General features: G+C 50.5%; 1 protein-coding gene across 2 annotated transcripts in view; it reads left to right on the top strand.

Moving 5' to 3' along the window:
* Positions 1-19875, top strand: part of CYRIB (CYFIP related Rac1 interactor B) — a 139112-nt gene that overhangs the window by 42857 nt on the left and 76380 nt on the right. For both annotated transcript variants that reach the window (XM_075549262.1, XM_075549260.1), the window contains exon 2: positions 4893-4945. The gene's annotated coding sequence lies outside the window, so the exon portion shown is untranslated. The remainder of the gene's footprint in view (positions 1-4892; positions 4946-19875) is intronic.

Genomic DNA, 19875 nt, shown 5'->3' on the forward strand with positions numbered 1-19875 from the left:
AGGAAACACGTTCAACCCTCCACAGCAATGTCTGGGAACCCCCAGCAGGGGGTGGGGGCGCTTGTGCGTCAGTGCCGTGCCAGGTGGGGTAAGGAAAGCACCTGTGTTTGCCTGCTTCCTGGGCTGTGTGACGTGTCCGAATCATCATTGAATGGAGCAGTCAGAAAAGCCGGCCCGAAATGTCTGAAAGCAATCATTTCTAGGTGGTTTTGCTTTGTGGCGTTTGATCAGGAACAAGATAGGAATGACACAGCTGATAAAAAGTGGTGTGTTTGTGTGTGTTTCCTTCCATCGGACCCCATTGAAGGAACTTTCACACTAGAGCCGATTTCCTTCCATGAAATGCACAGCAGAGACTGTGAATCGTGGAGTTTGAGGGGACATGAAGTCTTGTCAAGAATTCTGTTGGTAGCAGGATTGTGGGTAGAGATGGATTGCCTCTTTTAAAAGTTGTCTTCGCAGCCACCGTAAAGTTTTTAATAACAAAAAAAGACCCAGGAAGGGATTGAATGGTTTGGGAAGCTCCATTTTTAAGCATTCTGAATAGCATCTCATCAAAAATACATAATAAGCTTTTAAAAGAGATCCATAATCAAAATTAATATTCAGCCCCTCGAATTTCCTGGCCATCTTCAGAGCAGATTTGCTTGAGTGGACACTTTCAGTCTTCTCTAGCAACGCCCACTGCGGTCACCGGCGACTGGAGAGAGGCGAGGACCCGTTTGGCCTGCCGAAGTGAAGGGCCTTTGCTGGTTGACAGTGCTCCTGGTTTGGGTGACTAGTTATTCTTGTTTAGCCAAGCTGTGCTCCCTTAAGTACATTGCGCCACGTTTGCTGAGAGATCTTGGGCAAGTCCTTTCTTTGGGGTCTGAGTGTCTCGTGTGTAAAAAAAGCCCCCAGCTAACCCAGTGGTCAGTTTTCAGTCTGGGCTTCATGGGATCCCCTGGGGGCTCGTGGAATCTTCCAGCAACTCTGGAGGAGGAGGAGTTGGCGTGGCTTTGGGTCTCCTGCCCACTCTGGCTTCACCCAGAGCTGCTCCAGTGGTGGGGGTGGGGGTGAGGGGGCTCCAGCATCTGAGGAAGAAAATCCATTCAACTCTGCATGCATTTTGGGGGACCTCCTGTGTGTCCCACCTGGTCCCGGTGCTGGGGAGCCTGGGATGATGACAATTTAGAATCTGCCCTCAGGCAGCTTCAAGTCTTTTGAAGGCCTCAGACCGTTCCAGCAGTTGCTTGTCCTAGAAAAGCAGGTGGGCTGGATTGGGGAGGAGGGAGCTGGCGAGAAAACTGGGTCCTCTTAGCCAGTCCCAGTGGCCTTTAAGAGCCAAGTAACAAAGAGAGCACAGTGTCCTGCTAGTCTCCCTGCCCAGTCACCAGAGGAAAAGAAAGAGGAAGGAGATGGGTGGGTCTTCCTTCTGGTCTTAGAGAAGGCTCACGGTCGGCAGCATGCCCACAAAGACTACTGGGAGAGTCAGGCTCAGGCTCTCAAAAGATGCGGAAGGGCCACCTGGCCCTGTGCCATTGACAGCCCTGGCGGGCCCACCTGTCCGTCCACGCAGGGAGCCCACCATGCAGGCGTTCGCACCTGCTGCTCCTCCACCGACAAAACCTCCTGTCCCGGGCGGGCCAACTGGATTTAGTCTCCCGTGTAGGTGTTACCTCCTGTGAGGAAAAGTTCTCATCACCCCCTCCCCTGCTGAGTTCATGCCAGACTCTTTCGTGGGACGCCCAGCACCCGGACTTGCCCGTTAGACAGGCAGGCCTCGTTGGACCGCACTTTGCCGCTATTGTGTTTCTCACAAGTTCACAGTGTGGGACCACCCTGCACTGAACCAGGCGGTCCCGCCGCCGGCACTCACTGGGTGCCTTGGGCCCCCTTTGGGTCATTCTCAGAGTCTTCCAAATGTGTCTTCGTGCTGTTACACCTGTAAGAGTTGAACACCCACTGCCTCCGAGTCGATGGCAGTGACCCCATCGGGCCGAGTAGAACTGCTTCCTGGCGTTTCTCAGGCTGCCAGTCTGCCTGAAAGCAGACAGCCTCCTAGTTCTCCCAAGGAGTGGCTGGTGGGTTCAAACAGCTGGCTTTGTAGTTAGCAGCCCAGTTTGTAATCGAGTGCACTCACCAGGTAGGTCTTCTTTAAGAGATTTCAGTGTAGAGGAAACGGAAATCTATTTATATGCACTGGGAAACCCAAAAATACAGGAGACCCACTCTGTCACAATATTTAATTAATTGCAGGGGTCTGGAACTGAACCCACCATCTCCAAGGTATGCTTCTACTAGTAATACTTAACCATAGTCATTAGACGCAGTTGCAATTACTTGTCTCCATGCAGCCGCCCCAGCTAATTTCTGAGAGCTCGAAGGAGCCCTGGTGTCGGAGTTGATTATGCATTGGGCTGCTAAGTGCATGGTCAGCAGTTCTAAACCACCAGCTGCTCTTCAGGAGGCAGCTGAGGCTCTCTGGTTTTGTAAGGAGGGGCAGTGGCATTCTATCCTATGGGGCTGCTCTGTGTTAGAATCTACTCAGGGGCAGTGAGTTTGGTTGGTTTGGGTTCTTGGGTAACTGGGAAGAGGGGAGTCATGGACTCTCTCCCAGGTGGCCATGGTTGGGGCGTACTGGGTGCTCAGTAGAGAGCCGTGGAATGAGTCGGCGTCCATACTTGGCCGAGGGAGCTGCCAGAGAAGAGAGAGGTGGACTTGCTGAGGCCACACAGCTCTGGGAGACCTAAGGAATGGGGCTCAGGGTGTGACTCTAAAGAGGGGACACAGTCTGCTTGCCCAGACAGCCAGGCTCCCTCTGCCTGGGCCATGGAAGGGAAGACTCACCCTTGTTCTGAGATCCCCTTTCTGTCCATGGGGCAGCACCCCACTCTTGGGTTTGTCTCTAAGTGGCACCGTGCTCAACTCCTGGGGGGCGGGAGGGGTGTTACAAAAACGAAACAAAACCAACCCCAAACGAAAAGTGTGGGAGTGGGTTAGCCTGCTTCTTCTAATTTCTAGTACTTTTTCCCAGGCCCTAAAATTTTGGTCCTTCAAGTTAATCATTTGTCCTCATTTTATATTTGGTAAATAGGATTAGAGAATCAGAAAGAAAGAAAAACCATCCATTGTAAAACTAGAAGGCATGGTCAGTTTGGGAACGCCGTCATCGTGTGTGTGTGTGTGTGTGTGTGTGTGTGTTTTGGGGGAAGGTGGGGGCAGATCGCAGCTTGTGGGGCATGTTGCACGTATTGGATAGCACGGCCTGAGGAGAGATGGCTCTTAACCTAAATCCTCTCTGCCTTTGGCACCAGGACAGTCCAGCAGTTCCGACTTAAAAGAGAACTTTAAGCTGCCGTAGCAGGAGCAGCAACGAGAAGAAACTCTGTCCTGGCCAGTAAAGTGGGGCTGTCCGGGGCCGCAGAAGTGGGAGACCAGCAGCCAGTCTTCTCTCAACTGTTCGCCATGGCCTATTGCGATTGAAGTGATGTTGGTCGAGTGACTTCTGGGGGTGTCAGCTCATGACAAAAGGCAAAGAGAAAGCATTTTGGCAGCCACCGGCAGAATCAAAACCAAGCCCGGGAGAAGGCATTCCGCTTGTGGCCCAGCAGTGAGCCGTGTCTAGATAATGCCCACGTGGCTCCCATCTTCCATGGGATCTCTGGGGAAAGCTCTGGAACAGACTGCTGTCTGGCTGTGGTTTGATTAGAACTCCAGCCGGGGAGCTTGTGGTGCTCCAAGAGACCTGGAGGGAGAGGAGGCAGGCGTGTGCGTGTGCGTGTGCGTGTGCGTGTGTGTGTGCGGGGGGGGGGGGGGGGGGCGAAACCTAAGACAGGAAGGGACTCAGAGAAAGGTCCATTCAAAGTTTGCAGAGCGTGTTCCTGGTCCCAGCCTGCCTTTCTCTCCACATTCTGCATCTGGACGGACAGCCTGGCCCCATCCCTGTCCCTTGGAAAATGAGGACCAGCCAAATGGTGCCTGAATTGTGGGAGTTTGGTCCGAAGGTCGGTTCTTTTCCTTGCTGGGCAGCCCTCAGCAAAGTTGCTTATCTTCTCTGACTCTCCACGTCCGCATTCACCACACACAAGGCTACTGTGAGCATCCAGACAAGGGCACAGTGCTGCGGTCAACACGGGCTGTGCACCTGCTCGTCGGCGAAGCCACGCCCCATCCGTCTCGGGCATGCGCGCAATAATAGCATGAGGAGCCCTGGCGGCTCAGTCGTTTACATGTTGGGCTGCTAACAGCAAGTTTGGCAGTTTGAAATCACTATCCTCTCCGAGGGAGGTAGACGAGGCTTCCTTTCTACTCTTGCAAAGATTTCCAGTCTCCGAAACCCACAAGGGCAGCAGTACTCTGTCCTATAGGGTCACTTTAAGCCGGAATCGACTTAAAACAAAATCAGAAGTGAAATTCAACGGTGATTGTTTGCGATGGTTGTGAAAATGCACGGAACACGACCTTGGCAGTGTTTTTTTTCCCAACACATGGAAGGAGCCCTGGTGCCACAGTGTGTTAAGCACTGGACTACCAACCACTTGTTGGCAGTTCAGACCCACAGCCGCTCTTAGAGAGCAGGAGGAGGAGGCTGGCTGCTCTCATCAGGAGTCACAGTCTCAGAAACCCACAGGAGCGGTTCTACTCTGTCCTGCAGAGCCGCACTCTGTCCACGTTGGATTAGTATGTGTCAGTAGCTGACATGCTCGGCCCCCTCCTGGAAGGTGGCCAGTTTAAGTCTGCCCCGAGGTGCCTCGGGACAAAGGCCTCGTGGTCTACGTCTGAGAAAGCAGCTAATACAAATCCGCTGGAGGGCAGTTCTCCAATGACACACAGGACTGCCCTGAGTCCGAGTCGGCTCCGTGGTCACTGGTTGCCTGTGCTCTGAACTCACTGGAACTTGTATTTTACAGGAAAAGAAACTGAGGCCCAGAGACCGAGTCACTCCTCTGAGGCTACCGAGTCGGTGAGTAACAGGCTCGAGGTTCGGCCCTGCCTCCCGAGCCCGTGATCTGAACCCCTTTCCTGGGAGGGAAGATGAAAGTGCTGGGTGGCCACAGCTGGAAACCAGATGTCAGGCCTCGAGGACTCGTGCCCCTCTGCCTCTCTTGCCACCGGAGCCCTGGTGGCGTAGTGGTTCCGCATTGGGCTGCTCCCAGAAAGAGGGACAGTCTCAGAAACCCACAGGGCCAGTTCCGCCCTGTCCTACAGGGTTGTTTTGCATCTGGTTTGAATTTCTGGCAGGTCCTTTTCCTTATACTCCTGCAACTGTTTGTTGGTTTTTTTAAAACTAATATTCAGCAATATTTTCCTTGCTTATGATTTTAGTGAAATGGTCCCATAGCTTTTGCATTTTGTTGGACCACATATCGGTGGAACTGTGGAACAGACACAAGCCTGAACCTCTTTCCGTTGGCTGGCCAGGTTGCTCTCTTCCCCTTTCTTGGCCGAGAGAAGTGAATGATTCCACCATTGCGCCCATTCCTTGAAGCCTCTCTGTTGGTATTTCATCCACTCGTGAAGTCCTGTTTGTACCTTCAGTGCAACTTGGACTTCTTTTGTCAATGACATCAGTTCTTGGTCATCTGCTGCTTCCTCAAATGGGTGAACATCGATGACCACTTCTTGGTATAGTGACTCTGTCTTTGACTCCCCACTGGTACCCCCATAGGTAAGCACGACTCTGACGTTTGTCTTCATAGATTCATGTTTTTTATCTGTCCAGATCCTACCGTTCTTGCTCAACAAAAACAAAACAAAGTCAAGATAAAAATAACAAGCATGGGTGAGCCAGTTGTCCCACCAGTAAACACTGCCTCTACATCTTTATTCCCATGCCCATTGAGAGTCGATCCTTGAGTGTGTCCATGCGATGTAGAGACACTAGTTATCACACAGATCCACGGTGCCCGGCCTAAGAAACCTGCTCCAATTCTGAAGGAAGAACTGACTGTGCTAACCAATCAGCCTCCAAAGTGAGACCCGTTCATGGGATTTTCAAGGGGAATTTTGACTCCTAGTTTCTGTAGTGTGCTGACTTTAGAACCCAACGCATGAGCAAGAGTTATTTTTACTGTGGAGAGAACTCAAGTCAGGGTAAGTGGTTATGTTCGATTTGTCACCAGGGACCTCTCTGGCCAAGTGATTTGCATGACTCCTTCCTGATAATAATGCAGGCGTCAACTTAAACCTAAGAATTCTAGCTGAATGAGCCGTGAGAAAGGGAAAGCCCCTAGTGCCGAAAATAAAGGGAGGCATCTAAGCCAAGAGGCTAAAGCCAAGGGCTCACCATGAGCTCGTGGGCCTGGGGTACCAGCAGGGGATGGCCCAAGTGCTGGGGGCTGTGTTTGTTTGTTTTTTTCCAAGTTATCTCAGAATCATCAACACCTACTCGGCTCCCCTTGAGCTTCTCATTCCCTGTCCCTGCTGTCACTGTTACTGCCTCTAGAGAATTCTTCAAGAGGCTGCGACGTTCAAGGTGTGCATGGTATTCTAATAAAGCTGCACTAAGGTTTGGGGTGAAAATGACTTCGGTGCCTGGTTTTCATTTAAAAGGAAAGATCTTGGCAATCGGTTTGGGAATCCATGTACTCTACACACACACACACACACACACACACACACACACACACACCTTTTTTGGTCATTTTAAAACAAATATATAGCTTTTTTCAAATTATAAAAAATCTAGTTGTCAAAATATAAGTTTGCTTGGGGAACATTGGCGTGAAAGCTGCTCTTGTCTCTAGAGATTGTGAACAGGGCTCCTGGGTGAAGTTAACCCCAAACAGAAGGAAGCCGACAGGTATGGAGAATGTGTCCAGGGAGCACATACCCATGTATGCCACCCAGCTCGGTCTCACACACCCATGCCCTCCAGGGCTTTTCAGGGCCCGGCACCACCTGGAGCAAGAGCCTGCCCAATGAATGGGGTGTGTTGAAGGGTTACCCCATGCTCAAGACGAGAAGGGAGTAAAGTAATGGAACAAGGTCACATGGCAGGCAAACAGAGGAAGTGAAATTCAATGGTGATTGTTTCTGATGGTTGTAAAAATGCACAGAACATGACCTTTGCCCCTTTTAACGTTTTGGGGCATGTAAGAGTGAGTGACACCCACCACAGGGATCATGCAGCGCTACCCAGGCCAGATGTTTTTATCACCAATACAGAAACTCGGGGCTTCCTAAATTTTTTATTACCCAAACTGAAACTCAGCACTACCCACGGTTCCTTCCCTCCCCCCCCCCCCCCGCCCTCCCCATCTCCCTTCTTGTCAACCATGAATAGATTTCGGCCTTGGCACGCTGGCCTCCACTAGGTACTTCCTGTGCATTAAGTCATCCAACATTTCTGCTTGGGGTGATTGGCTTCACTCACCATGATGTTTCCCATGTTCGCCCCGGTCTCTGTGGCTGAGTAATGCTCCTTACCTCACCATCCTAAAGATGTTTGGGAAACAGAGGTAGCTAGCTGACCGGCGCTCCTCAAAATCCAGTGCTTTGAGCCATGTCTCCTGGCACGAATCCCTTGCACATTCTTTTAAGACCACGTGGAAGTACTCTGGCAGTCCTCGTGTTAATACTCCTGACAGTAAGGTGCTTGGCTTTGGAAAGTTGGAGCAGTGTATCTCGGCCGAGTGAGTAGTTGATGTGTTTAGAAGCAGCAACGGCGAGGGCACTTTTCCTGCACGGCCCACCCCTCTGGGTGTATTTGATCTTTCCAGCTCTCCCGTCACGCACATGCGCATCACCAGGGGGCTAAGGGACACTGGCTCCTTGTCACTTATGAGGAGTCCCTTTTTGGGCCTTTCTGAACCAACTGGCTGTCTCCAGAGGGGCTCACACCGTGGTGGTGGTTTCGGACCAATCATGAAACGTTTCTGCAGTCAGAGCCCCTTCCTGCCTTGAGTCATTCGACAGTGCATTCATGAAGTAGGTTAGTCATCTCGAAAGGGTGATGGCTGGATGCTGTTGTGATTTGGTCAACAGTAACCCAGCTGGAGAAGGAAGACCTCCTCCAGGCCCCAGGTGTAGGACTCAGCTGATGGGCCCCTACCAACCACAACAGTTCAAGCGGACAGACAAGCTCGATTGAAAACAGGTGTATAGACTCAAACTCACAGGCATTGTTTTAAGAGTGTAACATTCCGATGGCATTTTTACCGGGCTGATCTTGGCCCTTGGCTGGTCTTTTCAGCCCGGTCTGCGGACTCATTCAGCACTCTGAAGTATCGTGGTGCCTATTGCAGTGTGAGATTTAGTGGTTTTAGTTTACTGGGAGATGAATGGGAGCCCAAAGTGCTATCTGACTCCACCAAACAGTAATTGCGAGCTTGACTGCTGGAATGGAGCTAGAACCTTAACCCTATGCCCACTGCCATCAAGCCATTTCCCATTCCGACTCTTAGTGACCCTCTGTGGGGTTTCCGAGGCTATAAATCTTTACGAAAGAAGATAGCCTCAGCTTTCTCCCTCGGAGTGGCTGGCGGGTTTGAACCATCGACCTTGTAGTTAGCAGTGCAGTCCAGTGCTTATGCTACAGTGCCATTGAGGCTCCTAGGATAGGAATAGGAGTCGTCCTCTCTGAAGCCATCCCTGACTTTTGACCATGGCACCAAGATGGCTATCAGCAGCTCTTAGAGGAGGGAGGGGGCAAGGCCAGTTTTAGCAGTTCCATCCGATTATCACAACTGAGTCTCCCTGTCTCAGATTGGTTGCATCTGAGTAACATGGACATCCCTGAACCAATCCCGATGACCATGGGACTGGGGTGCTTTGATTGGCCAGCTAGGGTCAAAGGCCCGCCTCTGCAGAAGTGGGAGTTGGGGATGCACCCCCACAAAACCTCAGGGTGAGCTTCCCTCTCCTGACTGGAGCCCAGGAGGGTGATGAGTGGTGTACCTGTGTGCCCCACGACAGCAGTAGCCTGTGGAGTGGACACACGGAATACCCGAACACTCCACTTTTCGGCCGCTGGAGGGCGACCATGAGGCCTCAGGATCAAGACCAGGCAGAGACCTTTAAAGGAGCTGAAATAGTCAACACGAAATTGGAGATGCAGGTGACATCTGATAGCTGTGTGCAAATGTCTGAAGGGCGTTTGCGGGGGAGGAACATGTGTTGGGTGGCATCTGAGCTGGGCTGGGCGCACAGAGCTACTTAGCTAAGGGAACTTTTATAAACTCAGGTATATTAGCCTGCTTTTGTTCATTATACAAAATACACAGAAAATTAAATTAAATTATGGGGGAGGTCCCCCATAAACTTATTGCCTTAAGATTAATTGCTAAGGAGCCCTGTTGGCAGCATGGGTTAAGCATTGTGCTGCTCACTTCTAGATCAAGGGTTTCCACACACCAGCTGCTCCGAGGGAGGGAGATGAGGCGGTCTGTTCCCATCAAGATTTAATGTCTTGGAAACCCACAGTCCTGGTTGTTTTTCGTCCAATTGGGTCACTATGAGTGGGAATGGACTCAATAGAACAGTCTCAAGCTAACAATTGGTCATACGTCCTTTCCAACTTTTTTTCCCCAGCCACAGGAGCCTTGGTGATGAAGTGGTTATGCATCGGGTTGCTAACCACAAGGTCAGCAGTTCAAAACCACTAGCTGCTTTTCAGAAGAGACAGCGCCTTCTGCTCCCATAAGCCACTGCTGTCTTGGAAACCCACAGGGGCAGTTCTACTCTACCCTGTAGGGTCGCTATGAGTTGGCATTCACTCAATGGCTGTGAGTTTCTAACTTCAAATTACAAATTTCCTATTGGGTCTTGATTTTTGTGTTTGTCACAGAAAGAACCAGTAGCTCAGTGAGTTTAATAACTTCCCTGAGGTCCCAGGCCTGGCTCTGAGCCAGTGGCGACTTGGACCAGGTATGATAGTTCGTGCTGTCAGATTATCAGCTGTATAGCTCACAGTAAGCACACACACACACACACACACACACACACACACACACAAATATAAAAGACCAAACCAGTTATCGCCAAGGCAATTCTCTGTATCAGTGGTTCTGAGCCTTCCTAATGCTGGGACCCTTTAATATAGTTCCTCATGTTGTGGTGAACCCCCAACCATCCAATTATTTTTATTGCTACCTCATCACTGTCATTTTGTTACTGTTGTGAATCGGGTGACCCCTGTGAAATGGTCGTTCGAGCCCCAAAAGTGTTGAGACCCACAGGTTGAGAACTGCTGCTCTATAGGAAAGAATGTGGAAGGAGCCCTGGTGCCACAATAGTGAAAGCTCTTGACTGCCAACTGGAAGGTTGATGGTTCAAACCTGGCCATCAGCTACTCAGCAGAAATATCCCAGCCTAGGACACCCACAGGGCAGGTCCACTCTGTCGCTGAGTTGGAATCAACTTGCCAGCACACAGGAGGAGAAATAATGGGATTCTGTAATGGTGCTCGACTGCTCCGGTGCTCAACTATTAGGCAAAGGTAGGCAGTTTGAATCTCCTGAGCTGCTCTTCCAGTGATAGTCAGGAAGCAGTTCTGCCCAGCAACATGGGGTCACTGTGAGTCAGACTAGCCTGCCTGAAGTTTCCGTTCTGCAAGTCTGGTTTCCATCACCATTCACCCCATCTCATGTCCAGATGTGTTCCCAGGAAATCTCTCACTGGGCGCCGGCTCCTACATGTTGGGGCAGAACCGTGAGTCCCCAAAGCTTTCACCTGTGATAGTAAAATCAACAACCTCTAGGGCCACAGAGAATGGAATGTGAGGCTTTCTACTCCCGCCAAGAGTCACAGCCCCAGAAGCCCCCCGGGCAGTTCTGCCCTGCCCTATATGATCGCTAGGTGTTGGAATCAACTATATGGCAGTTAGTTCTATTTTATTTATTTTATTTTTTAATCATTTTATTAGGGGCTCATACAACTCTTATCACAATCCATCCATAAATTAATTGTGTAAAGCACATCTGTACATTCATTTCCCTCATCATTCTCAAAACATTTGGTCTCCACTTAAGCCCCCAGCATCAGGTCCTCATTTTCCCCCTCCCTCCTGCTCCCCCTCTCCCATGAGCCCTGGATAATTTATGAATTATTATTTTGTCATATCTTTCCCTGTCTGACGTCTCCCCTCACCCACCTTTCTGCTGTCCATCCCCCAGGAAGGAGGTCACATGTAGATCCTTGTAATCGGTTCCCTCTTTCCAACCCACTTACCCTCTACCTTCCCAGTATCGCCACTCACACCCCTGGTCCTGAAGGGATCATCCGGACTGGATTCCCTGTTTCCAGTTCCTATCTGTACCAGTGTACATCCTCTGGTCTAGCCAGACTTGCAAGGTAGAATTCGGATCATGATAGTGGCGGTGGGGGGAGGGGAGGAAGCATTTAGGAACTAGAGGAAAGTTGTATTTTTCATCGTTGCTATATTGTACCCTGACCAGCTCATCTCCTCCCCTAGGCCCCTCTGCAGGGGGATCTTTGGGTCTCCACTGTGCACTCCCCCCCTTATTCACTACGGTAAGATGTTTTTGTTCTGATGATGCCTTATACCTGATCCCTTCGACACCTTGTGATTGCACAGGCTGGTGTGCTTCTTCCATGTGGATTTTGTTGCTTCTGAGCTAGATGGCCGCTTGTGTACCCTCAAGCTTTTAAGACCCCAGACGCTATATCTTTTGATAGCCGTGTACCATCAGCTTTCTTCACCACATTTGCTTATTCAGCAGTCAGTTTTAGAGGGCTAGGCGGATCTGCCCCACAGTCGATGGCCCATGCCTCTGCTAAAGGGCCATCAGCAAAAAAGGAAGGGGAAGCAGGAGCTGCCCTTACCTGCCACTGTCCTGGAGGGAGTGAGTATGGAGGGATGGGAGGCTCAGGTGGGCTTCCCTGTCTCCCTCCTTCCTCTGAGCACTGTCCAGTTATGGGGCAGGTTCCACATGACCTGCAGGGTCTGGACTTCTGAGTGCCAGCAGGCCAATACTGGATTCACAGTGAGCCCAGTTAAAGACCCCTGGTGTTTTCTTGGCTGTTGGTTTTTAGATGTGACTTGCTTCACATCCTCTGGATGTGCTGTCAAATGAAGGGAGGAGCCTTGGTGGAGTAGTGGTTAAGTGTTGGAATTTTCTTTGGTGTTGTTGAATATGGGATGCTATGGTTTTTTAGCATCCTTTTGGACTTGCTTTCTTATGGGGACTCCCAGGGGGTTGTCTTTCTGAACCCCAGATCAGAACCCAAGGGGTGAGTTGGGTCAGCTGGGCAGGGTGGGAGGAATACATCTTTGTTGAATGCACCCTGCCCTGGGGCTTTTATGTGAGAGATTAGTATCTTTTTTCGGGGAGTCCTGCCTGTCGAATCTGGTGAGCACGCCTCTTAAAGCTCTCCTGACCGGTCACTTGTAGGGCAGGGAAGGGGGATTGAAAGGAATCTGCTTCCGTTCCTTTATTGAGGGCCTGCATGCTATGCTAGGCGCTGACAGCCAAGGCCATCAGGATTCATTCCCAGGGAGCCTGAAAAACACACACACAGCAAAACAACAGCAGCAACAACCCCCAAAGTCTCATTATCCCTGAGTCAATTCTGACTCACGGTGACCCAGGAGAACAGGGTAGAACTGCCCGTGGGCTTCCAAGACCGTGACTGTCTGTACAGGAGTTCGCCCTGGATTTCCGCCTCAAGAAGCCCAGTGTAAGTAGAATCCCTGGCACTGTGAGGAGGTTTCTGTGCTGCCCCACCCCAGCATTCCAGCGCCCCTCAGAATTGTCCACTTTGGGAAACACTGGTCCAGAAGCCCCACTGAGAGTTGCCCACCACGGGGTGACCCTGGCTGGTACAGGAAGACCCTGTGGCACAGTTTCCAGCAAGAGGCAGCTGCCAGAGTAGGACCTATACCCTATGGAGAGACAGATGGTGGCCGGTGCCTGCAGACTAGGTGTTATTCCCATGCTGGAAGAGGAAACAAATTCATAGAGGCTCCTTCGCTGGCCAGCGGGGCACCTACCTGGGAGATGTGACTGTCGCTGCGCCTGTTGGCTGTGGAGCCGAATGGCTCCTTTTTGTGAAGGTCAGAGAGAAAATAGATCATCTACAGAGACCCTCTAAAGGCTGAGCTAATGGCTCTTGTGCAGTGATCAGGGCCTTGGGAGCAGTTAACTGCTTTTCATTTGAAGCTTTTATTAGAGGACTCCCGCCTGCTTGTTTGCCTTTGTTTTGTGCCTTTGCTCGCACTCTGGATGGGAGAACTCCCCTCCCAGGTTCAGATCAGCAGCTGAGAATTGAATGAGCTTCAGAGAAGAGCCCAACCATTGTCCACAAACAATGCACCCGAAAAAGAGGGCTGCATCCAGAGAGCTGGACGAAAATGATGTCTCTTCCCTTTTGACCTTCTGCCGGAGGCTGCCAGTAGATTTCATCGTAACAGAGTAACTATTGTGTAATTCAATACAATGTTTCCCTCCCTTGGGCCAGGGTAATGTGTGTGTTCAAAGTATAGAAGGCATTTTTCCCGAGGAGGGGTGGGGTAGGAGTTTATGTAAAGCCTGTCTGATGCCTAAATTAAGCTGCCAGAATGAGGGCAAACCCGAGCTGTGCTTTCCGGTGCCAGCAAGCTGTGCTGAGGCTCAGCTTCCATCCGAGCAGGATAGGGCTTGCTTGAAAGGATTCGTGGAATGAGTTGATGGAGTTTCGTTTCAGCTGGTGCAAGTTCCTTTCACAAGTCCGTCGATTTGCTGGAAATCCAAAAGCCAGTTGTTATGAAGTTGATTCCAACTCATGGTGGCTCCACGAATATTACAGTAGCATTGTTCCAAATGATTGCGTTCTCAGAAGTAGATGGCCAGGCTGCTCTTCCAAGGCACCCTGGTGGAATCAAACCACCAACCTTTTCATTAACAGCTGAGCGCAGTAACTGTTTGCACCCCCTGGGCGGCATCTTAGATTGGTTTCTCTGGAGAAGCAAAGCCAGTGGAGTTTCTATGTGTAGACACAGAGAGAAATTTATATGACGGAAATGGTACACAGGTGGTAGAAGCTGTGAAGTCTAAGTGTCGGTAGGTTTCAAGTTCATGGGTCCAAAGTTAGGCTGGTGGCATCTCGACTCAAGTATTTGAGGGGGCTGATGAACCTGAAGTTGGCAGGAAGATGACAGGTTTGGTGGCTGCAGAGATGAAAGAATCCAAGATTGGCAGGCCAGATGGCAGGCTGCTGGCAGCTCCCAAGAGCCATAGGCAATATCTCAGGGTATTGGTACAAGTCCAAAGAATCAGGTGGTGATGTGCCTTATGAAAGATCCAGACCACGAGCAAAAAAAGCAAACAAGCTTTTCCACACCATCTATGCATATTGGATGCAGGCCACACCCCAAGGAAACTTCCTTTCAATTGATTGCATCAGGGATATGGTCTGAGTAAGGGTGTTTGCTGCATTCCTCCCTCATTGTGCAGCTGAGTGCCTGGCTGTGCATTGCAGATTCCCTTTGGGAGGTGACTGCATTGGGTCAGGTCAGGTCATGGGGAATCGCTAGGTCTTAAGGCAAATCACTGAGAATCCTGGCCCAACCACGTTAACACAAAACCCAGCAGTCACACGGGGACTCCATAGGTTTGCTGCGGCTGTTGATGCTGACCTATGGCGACCATTATTGCAGTCTGCTGCCCAGTTGACCCCAACTCAGATGCTTGAGGAACAGAACTGCCCAATAGGGCTTCCAGGGGTACAGTCATCCTGGAAGCAGGCTGCCCTATCTTTCTTCTGTGGAGTGCCTGTGCTTTAGACCACTGGCCCTTTGGTTAACACCTGACTCTTTAACCACTGCATCACTAAGGGATCCTCCTAGTGGCCGAATGTCTGTGCTCATCGTGTTCCCACGGCCAGTGCAAGGGCCTGGATTCCAGCATTGGATCTCCAGACCTCACCATCTCTCCCGCCCCATCAGACATCATTTCATCCTGAGGGAAATGATAAGACTGGAGACATCAAAGTGGAGGCCCATGACAAGTGGATGAATATGAGTTTCAACCTGGATGCAACGCGTTTCCAACTCCTGTGCCTGCCCTTTCTTTCTTCTTCCCGCCTTCTCTCCCTCCCACTTCCTTCTTTCTTTCTCTGTTGCAGATCATCACTGGTGATAACTCCGGGGTTATCATCCTATCATTCGCCTATCCACACTTCTGTTAAGTTGTCTGCTATGCTCTGGGTCTCGGGCATATTGTGGTGAATAAAACATGGTTTCCGTTACTAGTAGCCTTTTGTTCCCCCCCCCCAGCCTAATCCACCTGCCCCCCCCCTTCATGTCTGTCCACACAAGGGTCATTTGTTGACTCTGACTTCTTCTGGGCTGGAGAATTTGTTAAGCTGGGCAGGTGTGAAAGAACAATAAAGGAATGTCAGGGTCTGAGAGAGACCTAAAGCCAAAGGTCTAGATTCACGCATCCAGAAGAACAAGGCTTCTGAACTAGTCTTACTGAGCCTGGAATGAGCACTGTGTTATGCGTTGGGCTGAGACTGGGGGTGGGGTGGTGGCTTTGTTATTTGGGCGGAAAAGGGTGAATGGAGGAGCTCTGGTGGCACCGGAGATAACGAAAAGGTTGGTGGTTCAAGCCCCCTGCAGTTCTGTGGGTGTAAAGACCTAGCGATCTGCTCCCATAAAGAGTACAACCACGGAATCCCTACGGGGTAGGGGGTACATTGATGTGGCCCTCTGGGGTGGCTTGGAGTCAGAATCGGCTCTGTGGCACACCGCAGGACTCATGGCAACGGCAGTAGTGAAGGCCATCATCTGCTCCCCCCATACACACACACCGATTGCCCCCTGTTGAAACGGACTGCACCGTACACTGGGACGATAACTCAGTATATACTAGGCAGCCAGCGTCCTGGGTGTTTATACACAGGGATCGCGTCGAACTCGTCCCTGCGGCTCTGCAGCATGGCCCAGTAAATGGTGGGCGGCGGAAAGGAAAGGCTCTACCATTCAAACGCATGTCTGCCTCCGAGTCTGCTAACCTGCTGGTCAGGTGTAGCCCAGAGACGGGAAGTGTCTGGGCTCATGCGGTTCATCCCAGAGCGACCACCGTGGTCATCATTCCGGCTGGAGGGCTGGCGGTGCAGGGATCACCTGGTGGGCTGGCTGCAGCCATCCTCTGAGAAACCACAGCGGCTCTGGGAGTTAGGTGCTGTTCAAAGCACGTTGTGTGAGGTTATAAATTGACGCTGAGTGTCTTTTGGCTTGTGGCTTGGCATGAGAAAAGACTGCAGTAAACCAAGCTATTAATCTTGGGTTTGGTTGATTTCTCCGTCAAAACCACTTTGTGTATGTGTCAGGGAATCTGCTCAAAGAAGTGTGTCAGACGTTACCTGTGCTGGCGAAGCCCCTTTCTCAGCTCGGAGCTTGGGGCTGTCTAGACCCAACTCCTCCTGCCACGGCTAACCTGTCAACGCACCCTAGAAGCTCAGGTAAAGGAGGAAGGGTGGAGCCCAATGACATGGAAATGCCTACTTGGTGACTCAGAGATGCCTGATGAGTGGATTCTGTGGGGTGTGCTGGGGGCTGGAGAGGATGTTGCAGGAAACAGCATGCGTGAGGGTGTAAGAATGGCTGTCGTAGTTACTGTTTACTGTTACTATGGAGCACAAAGCCCTGTGAGGTTTGCAGTTCAAACTTAACTGCAGCAAGGGAGAAAGATGAGGCTCTTGGCTTCCAACAAGATGAACTGCCTCGAAAATCCCCACTCACCACTGTCGTTGAGGCGATGCCGACTCACAGCGACTCTGCAGGACATGGTAGCACTCCCCCTGTGAGTTTCTGAGACTCTTGTTAAAACAAATTTTAATAAATCATTTTACTGGGGGCTCTTACAGCTCTTATAACAATCCATGCATCTGTTGTATCAAGCATATTTGTACACGTTACCATCATTTTCAAAATATTTTTTTTCCATTTCAGCCTTTGGTATCCGCTCTTTTTTCCCCTCCCTCCCTCACCCTCGGGTACCCCTAATAAATTATTTTGTTCATATTTTGCACTGCCTGCTGTCTCCCTTCACCCACATTGCTATTGTTCATGCCCCCCTGGGTAGAGAGAGTTATACGTCAATCATTGTAGTCAGTTCCCCATTTCTCCCCCCTTTCCCTTACCCTCATGGTATCACTGCTTCCATTACTGTTCCTGAGGGGTTTATCTGTCCTGGATTCCACGTATCAAGAGCTCTTATCTGCACCAGTGTACATGCTCTGGTCTAGCCAGATTTGTAAGGCAGAGCTGGGGTCATGATAGTGGTGGGGGTGGGGGGTAGGAAGCACTAAAGAACTAGAGGAATGTTGTGTGTTCTGTTGGTGCTATGCTGCACCCTGGCTGATCGGTCTTTCCTTGTGACCCTTCTGTGAGGGAATGTCCCATTGTCTACAGATGGGCTTTGTGTCTCTACTCCAACCCCGGTCATTTGCATCATTACATTCCTCTGGGGTCTTCTGATACCTGATACCTTATCCTATCAACACTGTGATCACACAGGCTGGTGTGCTTCTTCCATGTGGGCTTTGTTGCTTCCCTGCTAGATGGTCGCTTGTTTACCTTCAAGCCTTTAAGACTCCAGATGCGATACCTTTTAATAGCCTGGCACCATCAGTTTTCTTCACCTCATTTGCTTATTTTGACTTCAGCATCATGTTGGGAAGGTGAGCATGACAGAATGCCAGATTTTTGGAACAAGGTCTTCTTGCATTGAAGGAGTCCTTGAATAGAGACCCAATGCCTGTCTGATAGCTTAATATTAAACATTTAATTCTGTGTACATAGTTCTATATCCCTATTATTATATGTTAATATATTTATATGTGTGCATGCCTATATTTGTACCTCTGTAAATGTCTGTTGCCTCCTAGTTCTTTCCTCTATTTCCTTTTACTTTCCTCCTGCCCCACTGACCTGTTAGCCCTTCATTTGACTCTCAGTACTTTCTCTAGGCTACATTGCACTTGATCAAACCCCATCAGGCATTCTACACCCTCCTCACCATTGAGTTTAGATCTCTTGTTGTTCCCTTGTCCCTGGGTTTGTTGGCTCCTCCCTTCCTTTCTCCCACCTCCTCCTCTCCCATGTCCCCCCAGAGCCATCAGCCCCTTTGTTTTCTCTTCAGGATCATTTTTCCTGCCTATCCTATATGGATAGATATAAGAAAAAGAGACACACACACAAAACAAACAACCCTATAAATAGTTCCAGGTCTGTCTGCTGACCCTTCTGAATGTTTCCAATCTGGTCTGGTGAAGTGCCACGCCCTGCTCACCGATTCTGAGGTCTGTTTTCCAGATTCCTCAGATACTTTGTTGTTTTGCTCTCCTTTCTGTTCTGCTACACTCCCTCCATGTTTTGCTCGTGTGTGTGTGTGTGTGTGTGTGTGTGTGTGTGTGTGTGTGTGTGTGTGTGTGTGTGTAGGGTCAGACCAGGCACAATTCCTACTCTGTGTCTCCAGTGTGATCCTCTGTAGCTCTGTTGGGTCAGTGAGGGGGCATCGTAAGACTGTAACTCCCTTTTCCCCACGGAGCACCTGGTGGTTTTGAACTGCTGACCTTGTGGTTAGCTGCCCAGTGTGTAACCACTACACCACCAGAGCTATTTCAGGTCATTCTGAGTCAGATTCAATGGCTCTAGGCTTTGGATTTATGAAGAGAGCAGTGACTATCCCTACAGCTAGTGGCTGAGTGGGTAAGTCCATGAAATTTGCATATTCATCTGTTTGCCCTCCCTTGAGCACGTGCCTCTGAATTTTTGTGCATAATGGAAGGCCCAAAGAAGAAGACAGCCTTAACAGACTCCTTGGTCCTGAAAGACCACATCAGACACCACCCTTCGGTGGGGAAGTTTCCCAGGTTCATTGGCACCAATCCATGATCTACACCAAACGTTCGGAGTGAAGGTGGTCATCTAGCATGGGGACCCTAGTTCGGGGCCCAGAGTTCAGGCCTGGGGCCCTGTGTGTGCACCCTGGGCTCCCAGACAAGCCCTGGACTCCCCCTTTTCCTCCTTGTAATGTGTAGCAATGAAGGTGATTTCAAGGTTCCTCCTGCCACGTCTCCAAGGAGGTGACAGCTGCTGCCCACACTCGTAAATATGTGTGTCTGTTCGGTGGGGATGCTCACTCAATACGGAAACAGGCACCCGGAGCGCCCTGACGTCTGCACACAAGCCCCGAGCGAGCCTCAACAAGGCCCGCTCCTGCTCTCTGTTGTCCTCCTGGGTGTGGAAGCTGCAGAGAGAGTTGGGACCTGATCAGCCTGAGCTCTAACATGCAGTCAGCACCGAATTTAAAGAGTGAGTCAGATAAGCTTCTTCTTGACTTGGGGCCTTTTAGTTCACCATTAGACAGCTTACTTGTTTACTTCCTATGGTGAAAAACGATTCCTGGACAAAGCCTTTGCTATTCTTGAGGTCTCTGTCCAAACCTTTCTACCGCCATTAACACAAAACTCACTACCCCTAAGCACAAACTTGCCCTCCCTCCCCCCCCCCATCCCCCGTGACCACACAGCAGATGGTGTCTGTCTATTGCGTATTTCATATAATGGGGTCACTTGGTTGGTGTCTGTCCTTTTGCTGCTGGCTGACCTTGCTCAGCGTGGTACTGCTGTGGCATGCCTTGGGCCCGTTTCCCTTTGTAGCCAAGAAGTAGCCCTGGGGGGTGGAGGGGTGCATGCCCATTTTCTTTATTCTATTTGCCTGCTGATGGACATTTGGACTGTTGGCACGTTGGGCTGGCTGTGAGAAGGGCAGTGGTGAACAGGCTGTAGTTTTTGTCACTCTGGCGAGGGGGTTGGGCTAGCCAGCCCCTATATCAGTTTCTAGAGGAAGCTTGGTGGTGCAGTAGTTATGCATGGGGCTCCTCCCACAAGGTCGGCAGTTCTAAACCACTGCTGGGAGATGAGGCTTTCTGCTCCTGTGAAGGC

Source organism: Tenrec ecaudatus, chromosome 5 (genome assembly GCF_050624435.1).
Source record: "Tenrec ecaudatus isolate mTenEca1 chromosome 5, mTenEca1.hap1, whole genome shotgun sequence".
Lineage (NCBI taxonomy): Eukaryota > Metazoa > Chordata > Mammalia > Afrosoricida > Tenrecidae > Tenrec > Tenrec ecaudatus.